This window comes from Camelus bactrianus, chromosome 22, assembly GCF_048773025.1.
Source record: "Camelus bactrianus isolate YW-2024 breed Bactrian camel chromosome 22, ASM4877302v1, whole genome shotgun sequence".
Taxonomy (NCBI): Eukaryota; Metazoa; Chordata; class Mammalia; order Artiodactyla; family Camelidae; genus Camelus; species Camelus bactrianus.
The window spans coordinates 15,235,439-15,262,407 of NC_133560.1; positions in this window are offsets into that span (position 1 = coordinate 15,235,439).

Genomic DNA, 26,969 nt, shown 5'->3' on the forward strand with positions numbered 1-26,969 from the left:
CTGATGGATATTCAACTGAACAAGCATCAGGTCCACTTTCTTGAGTACCCAAGGGGAAAAAAAAAAAGGACTGTCTTACTGGAGAATCCTAAACACACTTGGGGTCAATTGCACTCAGTTATTTTTACGTAATTTTTTTGCTTTCTCTTTGTCTTCCACCCAGAGTGCTTCTCTGAGTGTCATATTCCATCCTTGATTTGACCCAGCAAGTCTCACTGGTATTTTGTACTTGAATAAAAGGCTCAGAATAGTCTTTTAGAAGGCTTTAAATAAATAAATGGATGCGGGCCAAGAATGTATTTTTTTTCATTGCTCCTGAGAATTTCCTTAAACTCCCATTGGTTGCCCATGAACAAAGAACATTTTTTTTTTCTATTTCTCTAGATGTTTTAAACTTTCTGTTTTCTTAGCATCTATTTTCTTTCCCGTAGTGTGTGTGTTTTAGTCGAACAGTGCTTTTGAGTGCCCAGGCACTGCTGTGATAAGTGCCACAAAAATACTTATGTAGAAAGATAGATTACTCTGAACTGGCTCCCGTTCTCCTTTTTCCAAACAAAACTTTGAGTGATAGAAAAAAAAAAAAAAACCCACAAAACCCAAAATGCCACCCGTTTATAAAAATCAATGGTGCTTTTGTATGCATAAGGAGTATGGAATTATGTCAAAAGGAGTGATAAAATCAATGACTGAGCCCTAGAAGATGGTCTTTTCTTTAGAAGAAAAACAGTTGAAAATTAAAAATAATAATAATAATTAAAAAAGACAAAGCCTCAGAAGCAGGGTATTTCCTTGGGAATTTCACCCACACAGGTTGTAAGTGATTGGATTCCTTCTTCTCTAAGCTTACAAGGAATTAAGAATAAATAGATTTCTCAAACACTATGAAATAGAATGCACAGAAAGCAGGAGCATAGCCACTAGATAAGCAACTGCAGACTCAGGGCTCTAGAAACAAACTTGGCATGTTTAATTACCCTTATCAAAAGACTTGGAACTTTGATAATATACTATGTAAAAATTGCTGGAACATTTGAGAATAGTCTGAATTAAAAATTCCACTTGATGGTGAGTTAAAATAAAATCTGAAAAGATGGGGAGGGCGAATACGGTGTCCCAAGCGCTTTCCTTCAGTACGTCAGTGTGTTTATAATCACCCAGTGCACATCTGAAGCCCCAACGTGTTCAAATGATTAATTTCAAAAAGAAACAAAGCAAGAGGATTTTGGTATGTGGAGTCCAGTGGCCTACTTCAAAGATGCCATGAGAAGAGAACACTTTGTGGTGGAAATTCTTTTCCTCTGGGGTTTCCCATTGCCATTCAATATTCAAGATGGTTTTCCCATGTTTTTCCTAGCATGGTATACCCTTCTACTCTAAAGAGGTCAGACATTATTTGGGGGAAAAAGAGAGAGAGAGAGAGAGAGAGATGATAGAAATCATTGCAGTTTCAGTTTCATGGAAACCATGTCACCTTGGGGAGCCAATGTTACGTCTTTTCTGAACTGAACACCATATGGGTAAAGTGTTTTGCATCATGTTTGTGTGCTCTGAAACCAAAGAGGAGCATTTTAATTAATTTCTGGTTCTCTCTGGCTCATTCCTGTCAACCACAGGCTATTTATGAAGCTGCTAATGGCTAGCCAGCTTATCCTAGAACTTCTCTATTCTTCCCAACTGGATTTTAACGTTACACTGTATCCCCAAGCTTATCTGCAAAACTCTCAGTGTGTGTGTGTTTCTTTTTTTTTTCTGTCACTGCATTATTACGTTAACGTGTTCAGACCTTGGGCTAGCTGTTTCTTTCCTGCATGACTCCTCTACTAGATTGTGAGCCTTAACTAAGTGGAACCCTCTATTCCTGGAAGCCCTGTCACTCGGAACTACTCACTGGCCCCACAATTCACTGATTATTTTCATGACTGTAGAATTGGAGGCTCTCTTTCTTCCTGAGATGCATTTTCCTCCTTTGTTCACCTGGGGGTTCCAACTGCCTCCTCTGGGAATTTGCCCCAGTTCCACCCCATCCCAGCTGACTTAGCAGGATGCAGTGTTTCAGTGAGTATGCTGTGGCAACACTCTACATACCTTCTATTCAGCACATACCACAGAATTATCTGTACTGTCCTCTCTCCTCCATTCCTTAAGCGTGCTGTTTTCTATGTCTTTATGTCCCAAGTATTGAGCAGAGTTCTTGGCATAAAAATAGATACTTGATAAATGTTTACTGCTCGCCTTTGCATCTTTCATATTGCCTTACATGACTCTGCTTCAAACAGACACCGAATAAGGTTGGCTAAACACGATGACATATTTTCCTAAAAGAATCTTCCCAGTTATGGAATAAGCACGATGGAATAAACATATTGGGATCTCATATAACAATCTCCTTTTCCCATGTGCCCACAGCAAGGCACCTAACCCAAGCAGAAACAATGAGAATTCCTTTGGCAAAAAAAAAAAAAAAAAAAAAGAAAAAAAAGAAAAAGATGAGGAAGGGAAGGTTAGAGAAAGACAGAGAACTCTCCATTGAGATTCTGCCTTTGGGTGACTGAACTTGTAGCCTGTAACTTTGATCTGCCAACAACTGTATTCAGTTGGGCAGACTGAGGAGACAGAAAGAGCTAACTTAGGGTTAGTGTTCAGAGAAGAGCAAAAAGGAAATGCGAAAGGGAAACTCGAGACAGTCGTTCTGCTGGTGGTTCCGGACACGTTTTAAGGGACTGGCTAAATTGCTTTCCTTGGGTTTTGTGACATCTCCCTGAATCCTTAAAATGAACTCTTCCTGCTCTACTGTATCTTGCTCAGTTTGGCTTGCTACTTATGACAGGAGGATTCCTAATTTTTTTCAGGAGAAGTTCCTAAGGATATAAAGAATCTCAGAGAAGATGACTGTCAGGATGGTTTGTATTACTCTTCTCACTGCCTAGATTCGTTCTCTATTGATGCTATAACAAATTATCTCACGTTTAATGGCTTAAAACAACACAGATTCATTATTTGACAGTTCCGAAGGCCTAAAGTCTGAGACAGGTCTCAACAGGACCAAGTCACGGCATTAGCACGGCTGCATTCCTTTCTGGGGCCTCTAGGGGAGAATGCATTTCCTTGTCTTTTACAGCTCCCAGCGGCTGCCTTCATTCCTAGGCTCACAGTCTCCTTCCTCTATAGGAAAGAAAGAAAAGAAAGAAAAGAAAGAAAGAAAGAAAAAGAAAGGAAGAAAGGAAGAAAGAAGGAAATGAACTGATTTACAAACCAGAAATGGACTCAAAGAAAAAGCAAACAAACTATGATTACCAAAGGGGAAAGGGAAAGGGGCAGAGGGGTAAAGCAGGAGTTTGGGATTAACACATACACACTACTATCTATTAAAGAGATCAATGACAAGGATCTACTGCAGAGCACCGGGAAGTGTATTCAACATTTTGTAGTCACCTATAATGGTAAAGAATCTGAAAAAAATATATATGTATGTATAAATGAATCACTTTGCTGTGCATCTGAAACTAACGCAATATGTAAATCAACCATACTTCAATTTAAAAAAAAAGACATCAATAGTGGCTTGAATGCTTTACATACCATATCCCTTTGACCTCCTCCTCTGCCCCACTCTTCCATTTTTATGGACTGTGTGATCACACTGGGCCATCCCAGATAACCCTGGATAATATCCCCATCTCAAATTCCTTAATTTAATCTGCAAAGTACTATGTGTCATGTAAGGGAACATGGTCACAGATTCTGGGGATTAGAACACGGACCTTTTTTAAAGGGGAGGAATTATTCCACCTCCTACCCATCAAGCCGTAAGTTGTGATGACCTGCATTGTTGTGTACCACAATCCCTGCCTCCAGAAAAACAAACAAACAAATAAACCAAACTAGAGTATAAGTTCCGTGAAAGCTTGATGTTTTTGTCTTGTTGACTGCCATACCCTCCAGTGCCTACAACAGGACCTGGTACAGTACACGTGTTCAATAAATATCTGATAAAATAAATTTAATCAGTCCCCCTGTAAACTCTGGAGTTTTTTTCCTACCTTTTATTAGAAAAGATTTACAGCAAGAGAACATCAATATGTGATTTCTGCTTTTTAAGGTTTCACCTCGTCAGAGGCTTATAATGTCTATATGCAAGGGCTTTGGGTCAGGCAGACCTGATTTAAATCCTTTCCTCATTTCCTTGCATGAGACAGAAAATGCAAAACACCCAGCATAGTTTACCATGAACCAAACACTGTTCTAACTACTTAACATGCATGTTCTCATTTTATCTTCGTAAAGGTGCTGCAAAGTGGAATCATGGAAGGCTTCCTCCATGGTGGGTAAAATAGGACGTGAGCACGTCCTTCTGTCCTGTCTGCGGTAGACAGAATAATGCCTGACTCCAAAGATGCTCGTGTTCTAATCCCCAAATACAAGTTTCCTCTGCTCTCTGAAAGCAGAGCGTTCCTACAAAGATTTTCGTAAACTGAAATGGTGTAAAGCAAAGAAGTAATTACCTTAGGACACATCTTGCTAACTGATGCACAAAATAAATCAAGCTAAAGCACAGATGCTCACGGACCCCGTTCAAATCTGTGGTGGCTTGACGCTGAGATGCTGAGAGTAGTTCTCAGGAAAGGAGTTCAGTGAAAGCTATTTTCCTTTTCCACCTTTTTTTATTTTTTGTAAAAGTGAAAATTCCTCTTCAGATTTCTTTTAGTTCATGAAAACAGGCGCTAATGTAGGTCTTTCATAAAAGCAAAGTTGTGTAAGTTGGACTTTTGAAAAGCAGGGAATACGTACATGGCCCTGGAAACTGAATATGCTAAATTACATGGCAAAATAGAACAGTGGTTGTAGATCAAATGAAGCTGGATAATCAGCCGACCTTAAGACAGAGAGATTATCCTGTATTATGCGGGTGGGACCAGTGTAATCACAAAGGTTCTTAAAAGTGGAAGAGGGATGCAGAAAAAAAAAGTCATAAGAAGATGTTACAGTGAAAGAATGGTCAGAGAAATAAAACGTTGCTGACTTTGAATTTGGAGGAAGGAGATCATGAGCCAAGGAATGTAGACAACTGTAGAATGTGGGAAGAGACAGACAATGGATTTACCCTCTAGAGACTCCTGAAAGAAATGCAGCCCTGTTGGCACCTTGATTTAATTCCAGAGAGACTCATGTTGGTACTTCTAGCCTGCTGAACTATTAAAAAATAAATGTGTGTTGTTTTAAGCCACTCAGTTTGTAGCAACTTGTTATAGCAGCAAATCAAAAAACCTGTACTGAGCAATTTCTAATTTCCCTCGAGCAAATTTCACTGTATTTCTTTTATCGTTTTTCCCTCAATCTGCTCTCTCTCCTTCTCTCTTTCTCTTTATTCCTCACCACTGCTTTTTTGCCTCTTCCCATTCCAGGTTTGGGTACCCATCTTCAGGGGGTTGGGAAGAACAACCTTGTCTGAAAGTTCACTGATTTTTTTCAGGACCACGGACAGTGGTCTCATTTACTTAAGAAAACACAAATAAGCTACGCAATTATCTTGAAAACAATTTCATTTTGAAATTTATTTCTAAATTTTACTTTTATTCAAAACCCTTTTCTCCACACATGTCTTGATCCCGCAAGCCAAGCCCCTATGGCATCAGATATCTCATTATTAACTTATCAATTGTTTGAAGATTTTCATTAGCACCCTATGGTGCTAAGTAAATGAACATGCTTACTTTTTAATATTTTGATTTATACTCTTCTCAGGCTCACTTCCTGGCTTCTTATTTCTGCTCTTGTTCACAGTTTTGTCCTCAAAAAATCGTAGAAAATATGTGTGGACTGCAAATTAATGCTATTCAGCTTCAGCTGGACCACACCTGTGAGTCATTTATATCACTACATTAAAACATTAAAAAAAATTTGCATGCCAAAATAAAAAATATATATATATTGAAATGGTCAAATAATAAATTTTTGTAAGGTTTGACCTACCTAGCTGATTTTAATTCCAAATAATATTTCCAGTAGAATTTTTCAAAACCATTTCACTACCGTCAAATTAACAACCTCACACTTGTATTTCCTTCCTGCATAAGTTATTTTATTTCTATTCACTGCACAGGTTGGCTGATCACAAGAAAGAAATTCACTCAATTCTTCATCTTACTTCTTCATAATCTGTTTTCCTCCTCACATCCACTTTTTCTCTGCTCTCAGAGGAGTTTCACTGGTCTCAAATCCAACAAGACCTACCCATACCTTTTATTCTCAAGTCCTAAAATCTCATCTGGAATACTGGTTCATATTTATCCTTCAGACTCACCTTCATCACTTGACTATGTCCTTGATTTCTGCCTTCAAGTTTACTCAGATCTTCCTTTTAAAAATAAACTTGCCCTTGACGCTGCTATTGCTTACTGAAATATCTGCCAACTTAAGGGGGAAAAACATCCATATTCTCTACCTTCACTTTTCCTAACCCCACCTTAAATAGGGTTTCAGCCCTCACTGCTCAAAAGAAACCATTATCTCAAGGTTCACTGAAGATTCTTTAACTGACAGATTTGATGTCATTTTTCCCTTCTGAGACATCGCTACCCTTGTCACCTCCACAACAGTTGTCTATGTATCCATTCCTCAATGCTACCGCTCTCTTTTTTTCTCCACTCCTTGACTCTTCCTGCTGCCAGATGAGATGGTCTCCACAACTTTGCTCTTCTTTTTATCACAGTGCTTTCTTTATATCTATTCCCAGCCTTTCCTCTTAGCTCCATACTCTTATGTTCCATTGTCCTTTTAAACTTCTGTGTTTTCCCAGTGTAGAGTTGAAAAGTCAGCATTTACTTCTCTCTGGTCTCTCCATTAGGTCCCTTACCTTTTATCTCCCTAATGTATCTTAGGCCTCTCCTCTCCTTTTTAAAACATTAAAATATTGGGTGGAAGAGGCCTGTCAAAAATGTAGTCAAAAAATCAATACTCTTAAACCATACTCTGTGAGTGATGGGGGGATGGATAGGGGGTTAAGCAGTTAGATATGCATGATCAACATTTATACTTTGTTATTTTCTTGTAGCTCTACTTTGTATATTGGCATATTAAAGGTTCTAAAAAGCCCTTCAGTTAATAAACCTGTTTAGTTAACTCTGTTTAACCCAACGTTCCCAAACTGATTTGACCTTGTAAACATTCTGCTCATCATTTTTTATAACATTTTGTTGAGCACAAAGGGAAATGTCTTCCTAACAGAACAGACATTTTCTTTGGAGTCTGACAAATACGTTCAAATCCTGATTTTGGTACTTATTAGCTCTGTGGGCAAGCTATTTAGCCTCTTTGAGCTCCTTCTATTCCTTCAGAATTAGTAACAACTACCTTGAAACCATCTTCTGAGGACAAGAGACAGTGAATTAATAACTCCACATGGTGTCTAGCACACAGTGAGTGCACCCTAAATGTTAGCATCATCAAGGTTGTTATTATTACTGCATTATAGTCATTTATAATGTGTCTTACACATACTACATTACAGTATATTCTGACGTCTCAATGACTCACATTCCTGGTAGAATGTCTCACACATAGCTTTGCTCCATAAACACTGGGATGAAGATATGATGTATATAGTAGAAGGGTGAGATGCAGGAAAAAGATGAGTTTTTTAAAAATTATTCTGTTACATCATATTTGAGTTGAAGAGGAGACACTTCTCTGTTAATAAATTAATACCCAAGCTTGTGTCTAAAAACCACACCAATTTTTCAGTGGAAAAATTCCAGTAGTTAATAGATAGTTTATAAGCAGTTTGGGAAACATCTTGGAAATTAAAATGTATTATTTTCATCATTAACTGCTGTTTTTGAAATAGTTACTTGAATGAATTCATTTCCCTCTCTTTTATTTTCTGCTACACTGTGTTTGGTATTCTTATTAAAACAGCATGCATCCACAGCCATGGAACGAGGGAGTTCCTACTACGCCTTCCAACAACACTTAAGACATTTCAAAAGGATGCCATGCAGTTGTTCTGACAGTGCATTGATATGCATATCTCCAAGACACACAGAGAAACTCTACAACCTCTGGTTTCTGTGTTGATCTAACTGATAGAACTTCTATGGTTTAGTTACCTAGGATATAAACTAAAGCCAAGAAAATAATACCACTTTCTGTGTGATAAAATAACAAATTTGATTGAGAAGTAAGCATACTAAAATACATAATGTAGTGAGCATAGTGACATAGTAAAAATAAATAAATAACCTTTAAAAAAGCATAATTTACTTAGTGAAGTCTGAATCTGAAAGGCCAAATTTGTTTAAACAAAGATGGTCAAACCAGTTGTTCTGAAGGTAATTGAGAACAATAATTTGCACTCTATATCATTTTTCAATGGGTTAGTCAATCAAATTCTAACTTTTATCCTTTTTTTTTTTTTAACTTACTGGTCAACATAGGCTGAGTCACACATGACATGACATGCTGGTCATGATAACAACACAACCAACTTCCCATTCTTGCTGAAAGTCCTTTACCAACACTTCTAGCTCACAGAAGCAATAATCAGGTTGCTACCTGTGCCAGAGCAAGACTGATTCAAAAAACAGGCCTTACGTTTGCTGTTTTTTCTGCTCGAAATCATCTTTTCTTAGGGGCATTGTAGTGTTTTAATTAACGGACAAGATTTGGGTTCAAATTCTAGCTCTGACATTTACAACCTTGAGCAAAGGACTTAATCTCTATGCATTTCAGATTCTTGTCCTGTAAACTTATTAATAATCCTGTCTACCCACAGGGCGATTTTGAGGATTAAATAAGTTAGTGTGTGTAACGCACGTGGAACAATGTTTGCACGGGGTAGCGCTATGTGTGTTTGCTTCGATCATCATTATCACCACCACCACCATTATCATCTTTGCATGACTGGCTCCTTTACTTCCTGCAGGCGTTGGTTTGAATGTTTCCTCCCCAAAGAGGCCTGCACTGACCAACCTATGTGAAGTCCCCAAACCATTTTCTTTCTAGCACTTATCACTTTTCCATTTTTTCCCATTCTTCTCCCTTCATAGAATAGTCTTTTTTGTTGTTCTTGTTCAGTGTTCTACTTCCAGTGCTTAATGGAGAACCTTGCATGTAGTAGGTACTCAATCAACATTGCGCTGGTGTGCCATGATACAGCCTGGTTTAAAAATCTCTACCTAATAGTGTCTAAATCAGTAGAAATGACTATTTCCAAAATTTGGTCTAAATAATTTATAGGCACTAGTTGGTTGTGAGTGTGAGAAGAATTCAGCAGACACTAAAAATCAAGACGTGATGAACTAGATTCTCTGGAAGTCAAAGCTTCTGAGTCCCAGTAACCTGCTATGTGGACCCATGCAATAAATCCCCGTTTAAATTACTCTGGCCTGGGGTCTCTCTTCCTACCCAAGATGCTTAAATAACAGAGCTGCAAGTTCTTTGCTCCAAAACTCTATTTCAACTCAGACTGAATAATGGTATGGTGAGAGAAAATAAAAAATAAATAAAATAAAATAAAACACAAAATACGTTCTATTTTCCCCAAACATAAAAGCCAATTTAGAAGGCTGAAATTTGTAACCAGCATGTGTAAACAGCTAAAGTTGGAAGAGGAGTCAACAATTTTCCATGGTCTCATGGGGCCTTATATTTGTCAGTTAATTAAAATGACCTGAAGTGTTGAACTGTCTTTCTCTAGGGGATATTTTAAATAATTCCCTATTTCCCAGAGGAATAACCATTTTGTTTCACTCTCATTTTTTTTGTTGTTGTTGTTGGGAAAATAAGGGCATAAGCAAGTCAATTAGCTTTTCTGGGTTCAGAGCCTTCAGAATTTTAAAGTAAACCTGGCCCCCCACCAACTTCATTTTACAGGTGAAGAAAATGAGGCCCAGAGAGAAGAGTACTTTGCCCAAATTTGCCTGCAGCTAGTTTAGGTCTTTCTCCTGCAACAGACTGTATTATCCTTCACTAAGAGCCCAGAAAGTAAGCTCATGACAGGATTCAGCTCAAAGCCATACTTAGAATGTAATCACACCAGATGATAAAAACAGAAACCAGCAGTGGTGGTGCTAGTGAGCAGTAACTGGTTACTTGGCTCAGGTACTCGGATTAGTCATTTGTGCGTGTTAAACTCAGGACACCCTCACGAAGTAGTTATCATCATTACCATTTTGCAGATGAAGAGAGACTTTACAGGGGTTGCCCTGAACCTGGTCACTCAGCTAACAAATTGCTGAACAGAAATCTGAATCAAATTCGGATTTGATTGTAAACCTCACACTGCTGGCTGTGAGGCCAAGTCTAGCCCCACGAGCCAATTCTGGTGCACTGCCTGTTTCTTTGTGGCCCAGAGTTAAGAACAGGTTTTTTTTTTTTTTTACATTTTAAAGGATTGAAAAAGCAGAACAGTTTTTCATGACACTTGAAATTATATGAAATTCAAATTTTGGTGTCCATAATAAATAAAATTTTATTGGAACAGAACCATGTTCTTTTGTTTACATTTTTTCTATGGCTGTTTCCATGTTCAGAGCTGAGAGGTTAGGACAGAGACCACATAGACTTCCAAGCATAAAATGTTGATGATCTGGCCCTTTTCTGAGTTTGCAGCCCCCTTATTCACAAAGTGCTTAATCATTATCCATACCACTGCCAAAGTGAGTAATTAGAAATAAAACTACAATGAAACTACAATTGAAAGAAAGGCTTCAAGACGGTGGAACAGAAGGACCCAGAGCTCACCCTCTCCCACAGATAGGTCAAAAATACATCTACATGTGGAACAGTTCTCACAGAACACCTACTGAACTCGGACAGAAGACCTTGTACAAGTGAAACTACAAGGAAAATCTTCACGAAACCAGATAAACAAGGTCCTACTGTACAGCACAAGGAACTATACCCAATACCTTGTGATAGCCTGTGATGAAAAAGAATATGAAAAGGAATATATATATACACATACACACAAAACTGAATCACTGTGCTGTATACAGGGAAATAACAGAACATGGTAAATCAAATACACTTTAATTGAAAAAAAAAAAAAAAGTAGAGCATACAACCAGCAGCTGAGTGAGAAGGACAAATGCATGTCTCTTCAAACCAGGGATAACGCTGTGTATGTACGGAGATTGATATTCAAGAGCAACATTCTGACACGAGGGAAACAATCTGGTGCAAGGAAAGCAAACTCTCTGCTATATTCTATGCAAGATAACCATGTTATCCTTAAATAGGTCACAGTCATTCCTCTTAGGAAATTCCCACACGGCTCACCCAACGAAAGCAAAAAAAACATCCACTTCTAATCTACATCAGTAATTCACAAAGTGTGCTCCAAGAACCACTAGGAAATCCCTGAGACCCATTCAGGGGTCTATGAGATCACAACAATTTTAATAATGTTACTAATAATGTCTCCTTACCTCGTTCACTCTCATTGTCTCATAAACGTACAGTGGAGTTTTCCAAAGGTTGCACGACAAATGATACCATGACAGACTGCAGAAGCAGGCTGAATGAGAAACCAGGTGTTGTATTTGACCCGCATATCAAAGAGAATTACATAAATGTAAAACGGTGTCACTCATCTTGCTAAGGTTTTTTGTTTTAGAAAATATAGTCATAAAATATATGTTACTGAAGCAAATACAAGTTTTTGGAAAGTTTTGAGATACTACTATCTTTTAAATGTCTCACTTTTAACTTTTAACATGATAAATATTGATAGATAAAACTCAGAAACAAACAAACAAAAAGTTCTTAACCATCTTCAAAAAGTTTGTAAGACCAAAAAGTGTGAGAATTGATGCTATCCAAATTTACTCCATCCTTCACTGTTCAACCCAAGCTTGACAATGGACATGATGTCTTTCCAACTATTCTTGACTACTGTACTAGGAGTCCCCAAGCCTGAATCCACATCAAAATCATCTAAAAAGCTTAATAATAGCACATCTCTATGGTACGAAATCTCTGAGGGTAGGGCCCAAATTGCTGTATTTTGTTCTCAGATGATTCTGGCCCAACCAGTTTTGGATCAGTGCTAGGGAAACCTGCCATAGATAATGTTGACGTCCTCTGTTATGAGTTGAATTGTGCCTCTTCCCCAATTAATATGCTGAAGTCTCGATCCCCTAATAACTCCGAATGTGACTGTACTTTGAAATAAGGCCTCTGAAGAGGTAACCCAGTTAAAACGAAATCTTTAGGATGAGCCCTAGTCCAATATGGCTGGTGTTTCTGTTAAGAAGAGATTAGGACACAGAGACACAAACAGAGGAAGGACCGTGTGAAGGCACCGCAAGAAGACAGTCATCTATAATCCAAGGAGGCGGACCTTAGAAGGAACCAACCCTGTGAACACTCTGATCTTGGACGTCTACCTTCCAGAACCATGAAGAAACACGCTCCTGCTGTTTAAGCTACCTGGTCTGTGGCACTTTGTCACGACAGCCCTAGTGAACTAATACAGCCTCCTGCTCTGAAACTTCACTCTTCTAGTCTGTATTCTATCTCCTGCATAATTGTTTTCACAATCTTTCCTTGTCTTGTTATGCTTTTTCTTTTCATCTCCTCCACAACAGTACAAACTCCATGAGGACCGAGAGCAGTACATCTGTGTTACCTATCACAGTATTTTTGACTCCTAATACAGTGATGGTATGTGGTAGACAATACATATTTGGAGACTGAATCTATAACTGAATGTTGATATTTACATGTTACTTACTTAACTACTTCAGTGTTTCTAGAATGTGTGTCTCCTCCACTCAAAGAGATTCTAAACTTCTGAATTGCAGAGATTATGGTTCATCCTCCTTCTCTATCCTCTATGTAAACTTTGTAGGTTATGTTTCAAAAAAGAAAACTGCTAAAGGAAAGACTTGATAAAATGACTAGAGAGCTAAAATTAAAGCATCTTTTCCTGGGTTAATGGTAATAAGAGAAAATGAATGTTTTAACATATTTACTCCAAGTATTTTGTGTGTAACCTGGTCTGGCTGAATTTTAAAATAATTAGATTTACCTGAATAAGTCTACTGATGACTAGCTGGTACCGCAAGGATCTCTAGTATCTATCTGCATGTATTGATCTGCCTAAGTCTTTTGCCTGAATGCTGAGTGACATGGTTTGGGAATATGGGTACATGGCTCGAAGATACCTGGAGACCACTGAAGGGAAAGGAAGAACATTGTTACGGTGCCCAGATCCCTAAATTGGTTTTAAGCCCCAGCAAGAAAATGGGTTAGAAACAGAAGCTCAAGAGGCAGTTTTCATAAGGCTTTTTGATATGATATTAGTTTGGCCCAAACCTGAAGCATTATGTTATAGGCCAAGTTATGGTGGAGAGAGATACACTGCGCCTCCTGCATTTCCTAAAGGACTGGTGGCTACAGGAGCAAGTCCAGAGACAATGCACTTGGCAGGAACGGTGGCATTCTCACCATGATGCCATGAGCTGTACCATCAGAAAGTCTTCCTCAAAGATTTCCAGCAATTTAAGTCAATGATAAGGAAGTGGTAGAGCAAAGAAGGAAGAGGGTATAGCTTTACCTGATGGGCAGGCTCATGAGGTCACACGAGGCATAACCGAGGAATCCTAGAAATACCAGTGGTGGCTGGGTGGGGATGTGACTTTGCAGAAGGTTGGGAGACACGGAGTTAGCAGCGAAGGCAGGAACACAGGAAACGTGAGTCACCGATGGGAACGTACCCACAGTCTGCGGAGTCATGGGAGCATTTTCCTCCTTGTGATTTTGCCTAATGTAATTCTTAGGTCAAGCTTCTGGGGTACGTATAAGTATTCTATTTTCTATGTTTGTAGAGCAGGGTTTAGAAAAGTTCAGTTATTTGAGAGGAACTACTGTAACAAGAGGCAGTGGTTACACACTGTGGTTAAGCATGAGGACTGGTGTCAGTTCCAGCTTTGTTACTTGTGAGTGAAGCAAGTTATTTATACCCTCTGTGCCTTATTTCCTCTCTTACAGAATGAGGATGACAAATAACAGTAACACTAAAAACACGGATCTCAAAGAGTTGTGAGGATTAAATCATTTTATGTGGGTAAATCTCTTCAACAGTCCCTTACACAAAAGAACACTTCGAAAAGAGTTGTTTTCATTACATCAGGTCATATGATAAAAAAAAAATAGCATTTTTAGGAATCAAAACTCTCATTTTTCTGACTCTGAAGTCTATGTTCCTCAGAATTATGATATATTGTCAGTAACAACTTGAATGAGTACTTCCTCTCCTCCGCTTCCTCCTCCTGCATATTGCACTTTTTCCTTCTTGTATATCCCTTTTATATTCACCTATACAGTGCTTGATAAAGAGCTCTGAGGTTAACGAATGCTAAGCCATGCTTTGCTGCCTGACAACAGAGAATTTCATTTATTTCATTCATTTATTCACTTCTCACAAAATGCAAGGCAATGAGCTACCAAAATAAGTAAGTTGCGATCATTATTTTGGAACACAGCTGGCCCTCTTTTTTAGCATACGCATGAAAGGCAGCAGGGGTCCCTCCCTAGGTATATCTTCTTTATACCTAATAGGAAGAAGCACCCGACAAGACGATTTTCAGGTAATCTCCAGCTTCAATGCAATAAATGTGTAGGTACCAAACTTGAAAGCTTGTGACATGTGACAGTATATCAATGAAATTGTTATGCACAGCTAAGGTTTGGACTGACTATGTAAAACTGTATCACAGGAGATGAATGGCAATGTTTCAACAGCTATGAAATGATAACTTTGTTGGCTATATTTAAGTTTGCACAACACAGAAAAGAAGAAAATGCCCCTTGGAACCACTTAGAAATGCAGGCAAGTCATACTTGCAATTGCACGGATGTGACTTTCCATGAAACTGTACTAAAAAAGAATGGCAAGGGAATGGAATAAGATATGAAGATGCAACAGTTTCTCAATTTGTTAGCTGTGCATTTTGTTCCTGCTTTATTAATTCAACTGTCATATAATTAATTTACTATAAAGGTTGCCCCTAAAATTGTATGATTGGAAATCTTAAAGGTGATGCAGAGAGAATGTAAGCATTTGAGGTTGATGGACAAGTTCCTTTAAGACACCAAAGAATTTTTAAAAAACTAAAAGAAAACAAGCAGAAAAATTTAAAAAAATCCAAAACTAAGACAAAAACAAATTTTAAATTTTCATCCCAGTTCTCCAATGTTAACCCTATCAACACAAATAATTCCTAGAAGTCCTAAAATGCTTCCACGGATTTCGATGGATAAGAATCCTTAACTAATCTGAGGTCTTTTTGATGCCACAATTTACCACATTCAGACCTTAGTTCTTCATTTGAACAGTGTCAAACCAATAATACTTATTTCTGGAAATGTATGCAAGAAAGCCAACTGTCATGACTTAAGAGGGCTCCACGCACACTCGGTGAAAAAGGCAGAGTTCACCGAGCATCAGTGGCAGGAAGGTCGCTCCAAAGGAACATCAACACATAAAATAATCATTAGAAGTGAATAGGTTCCTGGAGGTGGACTGTCCTTGAAACGAGGGGATGTGGACCAATGAATCTCAGCTTTAGACCAAGGCACTCTTCTGTCTAGGTGAAACAGCATATTTATTCAAACGACTTTTGTGTGTGTGTGTGCACGTGGGCTACTTTATGAATCACGTGGGAAGATACACTGAGAAGTGGACCATTCATGATCATCTAGTCTTGGGAAGTAAGTAAAGTTTATTGTAAATAAAAATGAGGGATGAATACATACCTTTCTCTTTCATGACAGACTCTAAAAGAAAAAACATTCTTTTTATTTTAAACAGAATTTGTAAGAATTACAGAATGACTGTAGGAAAGATTAGACAACTTCAAATAGGCAATTAGAAAGGGGAATGAAGAATGAATCTGGATTTTTTTTTTCCATGATAGAAAAACTTTCCTTAATGTATAACTTAGTTTTGAGAGGAAGGCAGACAGGTGGGAAGGGTTAAACTAAGGATTTTTTTTTTTAAATGAAAACAGAGCAAAGCTGTGTCAGAAGAGATGATGTATTCTGATCATTAATGCTTCTCACTTTAGGATAAAAATTCAAGTTTCTGGGAATTCTGCAGAAGTCAAATTCTCTGAATAAAATACTGATACTAGGAAAGCAAAATTATGTAAGTTCCTAGCGGATACTAGGCTAGAATTCCCAATGAGTCCTTCACAGTAACACATATTTTAGGGTGGTTTATGGTTGAGTTTTCTTGTTTGAGAGAGTTGTTTTAGGTTTTTGTTTATTTGTTTGTTTGGTGCTTTGTGGCTGCTGTTTTAGAGCTTAAGTGTTTCACTTCATGTCATGGACCCATGAGAGACAGTTTTCTTTTCTCTGGTAAGTACTCAGAAGTCTATCTCTGACATATGAAGTATATAGAAGCTTAAATTAACTAGTTGCTGCCAGCTTATTCCATCCAGAACCTGCTCAAATACACATGAGACAGGAGATAAAGTTTTCTGTTTGAAAATATCCTTCCTAACACTTGATAATATCCAACCTTCTAACTTTGTCAATCTGATGGGTGTAAAATGATATTTCATTTTTGGTTTAATTTACAACTTCTGATAGCTAACGTAGTTGAGAATTTCTCCACAAATTTGATGGCCATTATGGTCCCCCTTTTGTGAATTATTTCTTTGTAGACATTTCTCATTTTCTGACTGATACTCTTCTCCTTATTAATTCTCTGTATTTCTACAGATACCAAGACAGTCACTAATACTAAATACAGTTGATCCTAAAGAAATCAAAATCGTTAAGTCAGTATTTTGGATAATGAATAGAAATGGAGAAAGCTAAAGCTTTCCCAACAAAGCCAAATAAAGGATAAAGACAGCTAGCTATATAGTTTTAGATGAGGGATCAACAAGCTTACTGAAAAGGGCCAGCTAGTAAATATTCTGGGCTTTCCAGGCCATGATCTCCATCACAACCATGCAACTCTACTGCTGTTAACACGAAAGCATCATTTACATACACAATGTGTAAAGGGATGGGCCTAGATAGGTTCCAATTAAACTTTATTTACAGGAACAATAAGTAGATTAATTTGGCACATGGGCTATGATTAGTCAACATCTGTATTAGACAGAATTAGTGTTTTTGTTTCGCTTTGTTTTGTTTAATGTGAATGATGTAACAGTGTGGTCCAATTCTATATTCTATTTTTCTTTTAAAGTCATGTGGAATATGGTGACTTGTACTGCCGTAATTGAATTGTCAGTGCTCATTCCACATATATTTTATTTGGTAGCAAAAGTGGAACTCATCTGGAGAGACATATGGCTCTCTCTTCCCTTTTATCTGATGGGACCCAAGTGGGCACGTTGTTATTATTACAATTTAATATTCCCTTTAATTTCTAACTGTATCTAGTTTTTCCCAAATGTCAAAAAATTATATATCCACACACACACACATATGTGTGTATATATATAAATCAGTACAACAAATACTCATACATTTTAGAGGGCACAGCTATTGACTACATGGTTAAAGTGAGAGCCATGTTATAATGACTAGATATTTATTATAGATTTATATTTTCTATAATTACTTGTGATTATTTAATAATATCAAGGCTCATACAGTATTTGCTTAGTGTTGCTAACTCTAAAATTCTGCATGCATTTAAGAGCCCCAAAGTTTATTAAAAATTTAAATCTAAATTGCTAAAAGACATATTTATATACTTCCCTTTTATAGTTGAATAATGTATAAAATTAAGTTTATCAATAATTACTTCTAGTACTAGATTACTAGGAATTTCCATTATTCTTACGTTGTAAATTATAAGGCATAATGAACCATTACCAAATCCATCCATGTATCCCTTTTGATTCTTAATTTTATGTCACTTGTTCATGTCTCTCCTATAAGAGTATAAAACCTTGAGGCCAGGAGATTTAATTAACAAGCAATTAGCAAATTTTTCATAAGAATCTGAAATGATGGACTAAAACAAGCAATTTTATCATGCTGCCTACTCATGTGTCCTCATATACTGAAATTAAATGGTTTCATAAAAATAAATTAAGAAGAAATAGCAAGCCCAAATGTCCAACTGGGTACAACAGCTGTACCCCCAATCACCAGTCAAAACATACGTACTGAAGGAAAAAGAAACACACAATGTCTATTTGTCTCCATTCCTCTTCACTTCCTACAGGAATAGGTCTGTAATTTTCCTACAGCATTAAAAAAGAAAAGTAGGCTAGTGTCCTCACTCTGGTGGACATTGGCTTTTGTACTGGTCATACAACAAAGATGCTAACAGACATGCCTCCTGGGTCTCCTCCCATCAAACCTAAGTGATGTTTCTGCACTAAAAGCTAAAATGGACTCACTTAAATCCTGATAGCTGTGAATTTGTCTAAAATCTATACTTCATTAGCTCATACATACTTCATATGTGGCATACATCATATGTCTCATAACATAAGCACTTTCCATGTCAAGTTGGGGTCCTTGACACAAAGGATCAACTGTGCCCAAAGCTCAGGGAATTAGACTTGTTTTACTTGGAAACAGAGGAAAAGCAGCTCTGTTTTACTTTCTGCTCAGAAGATGATAACAATCTGGTAAAATTATCTTTTAGGGGAGGCTCATCTCATTCTCTCTGCCTAAAGGATAGAAGTTTCATCTAGACTAAAGTAGGTGTTACCCATTTTTACCTAGACACTGTTTACTGTCTCCCTCAATTCTTCTATTTCTACGACAAATAAAACCAATGACATGATTTAAACAGTGGGGAGTTACTTGTGAACAAAACCACGTTCATCAAATAATTTAAGAGCTATAAGAATAGTACAGAGTATATCCAGACCTTTAGCTTTATTCATTGTTCTCTCACAAATTTCCTCTTTCCTCTAGACCTGGCGTCAACAAACATTTTTTTATAAAAGGCCAGGTTGTAAATATTTCAGGATTTGTAGTTCATAGTTCTTTGTCACAATTACTCAACTCTGCCTTTGTAGCATGAAAACACACGCAATATGGAAATGAATGAATATGTCTCTATTCCAGTAAAACTTTGTTTACAGACATTGAAATATGAATTTCATATAGTTTTCATGTGTCACGAAATGTTGTTTTTCTTTTCTTTTTCAAACATGTAAAAATATCCAACTGGTCTTGGCTCAGAAAGTGGTCATGGGGTAACATACTTCAACATAATAAAGGCCATATATGACAAACCTATAGCTAACATCATACTCAATGGTGGAAAGCTGAAGGCATTTCCTCCAAGATCAGGAACAAGACAAGGATGCCCACTCTCACCACTTTTATTTATATAGTTTTGGAAGTCTTAGCCACTGCAATCAGAAAAGAAAAGGAAATAAAAGGAATCCAAATTAGAAAAGAAGAAGTAAAACTGCCACTGTTTGCCGATGGCATGATACCATACACAGAAAATCCTAAAGATGCTACCAGAAACTACTAGAGCCCATCAGTGAATTCAGTAAAGCTAGAGGATACAAAATTAACATACAGAAATCAGTTGCATTTCTACACACTGACAACGAAATAGCAGAAACAGAAATTAAGGAAACAATGTCAATTACCTTCACATCAAAAAGAATAAAATATCTAGGAATAAACACACCTAAGGAGGCAAATGACCTACTCCAAAAGCTATAAGGCACTGATGAGAGAAACTGAAGATGACATAAACAGATGGAAAGACATGCAATGCTCTTGGACTGGAAGAATCAATATTGTTAAAGTGCCCACACTACCCAAGGCAATATGTAGATACAATGCAATCCCTATCAAGTTACTAATGACATTTTCTTCACAGAACTGAAACAAAAAATGTTAAAAATTTGTATGGAAACACAAAAGAACCCAAAATAGCCAAAACAATCCTGAGAAAGAATGGAGCTGGGGGAATCATGCTGCCTGATATCAGACTATACCACAAAGCTTCAGTAACCAAAACAGTATGATATTGGCGCAAAAAGAGACACACAGCCCAATGGAATATAATAGACAGTCCAGAAATAAAGCCACATACTTATGGTCAATTAATCTACGACAAAGGAGGCAAGAATATACAATGGAGAAATGACAGCCTCTTCAATAAGTGGTGCTGAGTAAAGTCGGCAAGTATATGTCAAAGAATAAAATTAGAACATTTTCTCATAACATATACAAAAATAAAATGGATTAAAGACAAAAATCTAAAACCAGATACTATAAAACTCCTAGAGGAAAATATAGGCAGAATACTCTTTGACATGAATCACAGCAATATTTTTTTGGATCCATGTCCTAGAGGAATGGAAATAAAAGCAAAAATAGACAAATGGGACCTAATTAAACTTAAAAGCTTTTCGCACAGTAAAGGAAACCATAAACAAAATGAAAAGACAACATACAGAATGGGAGACAATATTTGCAAATGACATGAGGGACAAGGGACTAATTTCCAAAATGTACAAACAATCGTATAGTTTAATATAAAAAAACAAGCAACCCATCAAAAAACGGGCAGAAAACCTAAATAGACCTTTCTCCAAAGACGACATCCAAATGGCCAACAGGTACATGAAAAGATGCTCATCATCGCTAATTATGCAAATCAAGACTACAATGAGGTATCACCTCATACCCATCAGAATGGTCATCATTAATCTAAGTCTACAAATAATAAATGCTGGAGAGGGTGTAGAAAAAAAGGAACCCTCCTACAGTGTTGGTGGGGATGTAAACTGTTCCCATGGAGGACAGTATGGAGTTTCTTAAAAAACTAAAAACAGACTTACCGTATGAAAAGAAACCCCACTCCTGGGCATTTACCAGGAGAAAAGTATAATTCAAAAAAAACACATGCACTTCAGTGTTCACAGCAGGACTATTTAGAATAGCCAAGACATGGAAACAACCTAAGTGTCCATCAACAGATGACTGGATAAGGAAGACAGGGTATGTGTCTGTGTGTGTGTGTGTATGTATACACACACACACACACACACACACACACACACACTCCATTTTATTCATCCATAAAAAAGAATGCCATCATGCCATCTGTAGCAACATCAATGGTCCTAGAGACTACCATATTAAATGAAGTGAGACAGAGAAAGACAAATATCATATGATATCACCTATATGTGGAGTCCAAAGAAAGATACAAATTTTATTTACAAACCAGAAACAGACTCCTGGAGACTGAAAATAAACTAAAGTTACCAGAAGGGAAATGGCAGGGGAGGGATAAATGAGGAGTGTGGGGTTAAGAGATACACACTACTATATGTAAAACAGATAATGAGCAAGAACGTACTGTACAGCACAGGGAACTATATTCAATTTCTTGTAATAAGCTATAATGGAAAAGAATCTGAAAAATGTATGTATGTATATGTATCACTGAATCGGTATGCTGCAATCTGAAACCAACAATGTAAATCAACTACACTTCAATAAAAAATAAAATTAAAGGAAAAAAAATACTATTCTTGGCTTATGAACTGTACAAAAAACAGGTGACAGGCCAGATTTGGCCCACAGAATGTTGTGTGCCAACCTCTGCTCTAGACCGCACTCTCCATGTGTCACACCTAATTCTTTTATTTTAGCTAATTGCTGTCACCAGTCTCCATTCTAATCCTGAAGATAATAAACACTGCCCTTTCCTTCCTTCCTCTTCCCTCTCCTTTCCTTCCCTTCCCTTCCCTTCTTTTCTCTTCCCTGTGTCCACCTACATCATGTTCCATTGCCCCTTAGTCTCTTTCTGTCCCTGACTCTCCAAACTACTCATTCACTGTCAGGACATCAACATTTTGGAGGGAAAAGTCCAGCTTCCAAGCAGTATCTCCAGGAACACAAACCTCCAGGAAAAAGAGTGTTCTCTCTATGGTGCATTCTGTTCCTTTGATTTAAAATATCTCCTGCCACAGCAGAGTGGCAATACTTCAAACAGAGGCTGCTGGGTATTGGATGCTTTCATATCTAACCCTGCACAGTCCACTTCATGTAGGTTACATGAGCAAGATAGCCTCCTACATAGGAGGAGATAAGAAAGCCGGCTCTGAAAATTGTAGAGGATGCCAACTTTCACCTGGAAGGGATTTAAAAAAAAAACAAAATCATAATCTGCTCTCAAATAACCAGCATTGTCATTAAGATGTGATTAATTCCAGGCACAAAAACATATTAGGGAGAAAGGATACAGGGAGCATGGTACTCAGAGATGAATAACTACGTGCAAAGGATATGCAGCTCAACTCACCAACCTGCAGAGGGAAATTCACAGGCTCTTCCATTCGTAGGAAAGAATCGGTTCTCATCAGAAACACAGAATAAAAGTTTCTTTTGCTTTTGCTTTTTCCGCCCTGACCCAGTCTTGTGTTGTGCATGGAAAGCATGAACCGTACAGAGCAGGAATGACAAGTAGCAGTTACACCACCAGAAGCTGCAAATCCTTCGTATTTTGAAGTTAAAAAAAAAAAAAAGCTTTAAATATTAAATCTTCAGATCTTTTATTAAAAATATTTTCTCAAATCACATACTAATTGATAAACAAGTTTCCTCATCGTTTCATCTTGACTTATTTCTTGCATTACTCATCTTACCCTTTTCTACTTAAATGAATCTGTTTAACATCTAAAATATCACACATCAAAGCTACAGTTATTTCTTTCTTTTTTTTTTTTTTTTGGTAGTGGTTGTGGGGTTGGGCAGAGAATCCTATGTGGTTGCTTCTTATTTCTTCTCAGGCATGTTTGGATCTTCCTCTGAGCAGCTAGAATATATATTTTGAAACCTCTTTTATAAAGAGTTTTTAGCATGTGGAATGTTTTATATTGTTTGACATCTGTATTCACCTAAATCTACACAGTCCTCAGAGTTCACCAGTTTAAGACCTGTGCGAACACTGCGTTCAAGGGGTTAAACTGAGAGTAAAGGTCCATGAGACGCATCTCATGTCTGGGTCACCTTGCCACCATTCACATCTCCTTCGGCCAAAAATTTCTGATCATCACTGAGGAATGTGTCTATCCAGCATTGCTCAGTCTCTGCCACCTTTGAGGGCACTCCAGGAAGGGAGTGTGCTATTTAGACCAAGCCTGTTAGTGAACTCCATTCCTCTGGTCACAGGGACAGTCACATGATCAAAGCTGTCCAATGAGAGGGAATGCATGGATGCCCCCAGGACATTTGTGGATATGATCAGAAAAGACACTTGCAAGTTTCTCCTGGACGAGAACATGCTCAGGAGAACTAGCCATCTACACAACTACACAACCATTGGGGGGAAAGCCTGTGTGAAACTGAAGCCAATCCATGGAGGAGGGTGGGACCAAAGGATCAAAAATCAAAGGAAACCAGACTTTCCTAACATGACAGCCTGGGGCACTTGAAGCCAAACATCTTGCTGGACTTTTTAATGAGTTTTCAGTAAATTCTGCTTGCCTGTTTGTCAGTTTAAGAAGGCTTTTCCCTTACTTTCAACAACTATTACCACCATGTATCATAACTATAATCTTTGGTTATAATCTTACATTTACCTACTACTATGTTATTCGACCAGGCGAGAGTATTTCAGAGCATTTCAGAGTCCTTTCAAGAGGATAATACACTAAAAGTCATGTCCTAGGGAGACTAGTCTGGCAGATAATGTGCAGGACGGGAGAGGCCAGACAAGGCAGAACACAGCTGCAGCAGTCGAAATGGGACTTGATGAAGGTCTGGCCTTAGGGGAGAGAGGAGACAGGACTATTATCCCTCTCAGCTCAGAGAGAGATCCAGGATGTTGCCTGAGGATATATAGCAAGACAACCCTGAAAAAAAGAGCACAGAGGAGTCCTACCCATTTCTTTTGTGACCTTCTAGTGTTTTTCCTGTGATTAACAAGAGTTTACGAATCACCCACCAAGGACCTAAGTACAATGTGTTACACTGTGGACCATAGAAGATACATTTAAAACGAGTCTTCAGCTTCCAAAGTTGTAACATATCCTTCCCTCCACTTAAATATCTTTCAGCTAAAATTCAGAAGACACAAAGAAACTGAAGAGTTACTTCCTATCTTATTCTAAAGATTACCATGTATCTTGACCTAGCTGCACAGTGTACAGGACAATTTCAGTTTCCTTACAGTAGCTATACTGTGAGTTTTCTGTTATTCAATTAGTTCTCACCGACACCTGGAAGCCAGAGTTCAGAGCTGAAAGCACGGTCAAATTCATGAGGTATTCACATGTATTCATCACAGCGCATCTTTTAAGATGACATTAATTAGAGTAAAATGTCTGACTTTCACAGTGTTATGATTAGAGATACAACCATAACGGAGATTCTGCCACAAGGGTGGAGATACCCATTGCAAGATAATGTTCTGAGCACTTAAAGGCAGTGGTAGGCTTCTTGAGAGGTGCGTTCAAAAACCGATGTCTTGTTCTCCTCTCTGAGGCTACAGGGGCCATCATCCTTCTTATTAATATTAATTCCAGTGCTCCCAATGTGCTGCTCAGTGAGAACCCATTGTCTGAGTGTCTGAAAAAGGTGAAATATAAAAAAGATCATTCCTCTCTGTGCTTGTTTACCATCCTTCTGAGCTCTCCTAGAATTTGTGATAACTGGAATAAATTTCTCGTAAACATTGAATCAAGGGTATCTGTTGTTCTGCTGAAGGACTATTATGAAGTAGGAATAATAACAAAACCTTCACTGAGTCCTTCAACTTTGCACATGAATGCATGCTGTAAGTGATTTCCATGGTCCTTATTAGCAATGTTAAATAGGTGAGGAAACTCGAGCCTGGAAGGGGTAAGCAACTGACCTAAACTTGCAGAGAGCTCGTGTGGGCAGAGCTAGGAGTGACCCAGGCAAATGGACTTTCAAAGTCCAAACGTTGCCAGCCTGTGAAATTAACACGTGGCTCCAAGTCCTAGATGGAGCAACCATCTCGGTCAGCGCCCCCAGCAGCAGTTAGGCTGGGACCTCTGCGAAGGCAGAGGCTGTTTCTTAGTCATACTTTGTTCGTTTGTTTTTGACCACTTCTGGAATGTAGTGAAAGGCTCTCAGTAAAAGTATGCTAGTAATTAGAAGGGCACCACGATATGGAAGGCATGTTATCTCCCCCATTCTTAACAACCACCTTATAGAGTGGTACTCGTATTCCCACGGAAAAAAGATGATGACCCAAGATGCTAACAAGTTCACTGATGCTCGCAAAGCCAACGTGTGGCAGAGAGTTTGAATTCAGGATGGTAACGCCCCAAAGCAAAAGTATGCTGGCAAATCCATTTCTAAATGAGTCTATGACTGAACGATTCTGACTTGCATCACACCAATTGCTTGGTTACTCAAAGGCTGGTTTCTTTAGCTGTAACTTCAGCAGAATTTCTACCTCTCCCTAGAGAGGGAGGAGAGAGATGTGATGTATAAACACACACACGTGTGTGTTTCTTCATTTACACTGCATCATCTTTCAAATACGATTCTAACTGGAGACTAAAAGTATATAATGTGTCTAGAGGATGTTTTATATTCTTTATATTCTTCAAAATATCTTTCCCTAAAATGTTGGCAAACCCTCAAATGAGGAACTCTTCAAGAACTGGGATCTTTAAAATGGGATTTTTTAAAATTCACAGTTAATATTCTATTTGTTTGATATGCAGAAAAGAAGTTACATAATGCTTCATCAGATGAAATGTTGGAAGATTTTAAAGTTTGCCCCTGCCAGTTTCAAATTATACACAATGATTAAGCATATTTTGCTGAAAGTTAAATACTGAAATAAATTGTGGCTTTTGATTTGCTGATCGGATGATGGGTTGTTACAATAGAACAGGAAAATAATAATCCCAGGCAACATTTACAGAGTCCCTGCACCCTAGACTTACATGTTTTCTCATCCTCACCAAAGTGAGTCATGTGCTCATTATACCAGCGAGGAAGCTGAGACTCCCCACAGTGAAACAGCCAGCCTGCACTGACGGAGTTAGAAAGGGAAAAAGCAGGGAATGTAAGTCCAGGTCCCTTCGTGTCCAAAGTCCATTTTTTTTAATCATTACCTGTCACTGGACAGTACATTTTGGTGTAGGTGGCAAAAATACTTTCTTCCTTCCTTTCAAACAAAACTAAACAAAAAGCAGCAGCAGTGGGAGTGATAGCTAAATTCCAGCTGAAGAATGCAACAAGAGAATAGGCAAACGTGGAAAGAAAGAAGGACACTGTCCACTGAGAATCTGGTTATTGAAAAATCAACACAAAAACATCAATTTGAAGAGCTAGATGCACACCTGTGTTCATCACAGCATAGTTTATAATAGCCAAGATATGGAAACAACCCAAGTGTCCATCCACTGATGGATGAATAGATAAAGATGTGTCCATATATAATATATACACACACATATTACTCAGCCACACACACATACACACAAAGAATGAAATCCTGTCACTTGCAACATGGATAGACCTTGACGATATTATGCTAAGTGAAGTAAGTCAGATGGAGAAAGATAAACATCATATGATTTCATTCATATGTGGAATCTAGGACTTTTTTTTTTTTTTAAAAAAGGGGGACAAACAAATTAAAACAAAAACAAACTCATAGATACAGACAATAGATTAGTAGTTATCAGACGAGAAGGGGGTTGGGGGTTGGGTAAAGAGGGTGGAGGGGATCAACTGTACGGTAATGGGTGGTAACTAAACCTGTGGTGGTGACCACGCTGTAGTGCATACAGAGGTCGAACTGCAATGTTGCACACGTGAAATGTAAAAAATGAAAAAGAAGAAAAAAACCCCTCACATCCCCCCAAAAAATCTTTCAGAAAAAAGGAACAAACCCTTGGGCTAGCAGAAGAATGAGCAACGGCATGAGGAGATGAGGAAAGAAGACACGTGAAGGACTTCTCCATGATACTTGGAAAACAGAGACTTGGTAACAAGCCAGGAAAATAGATTTTAAGAAT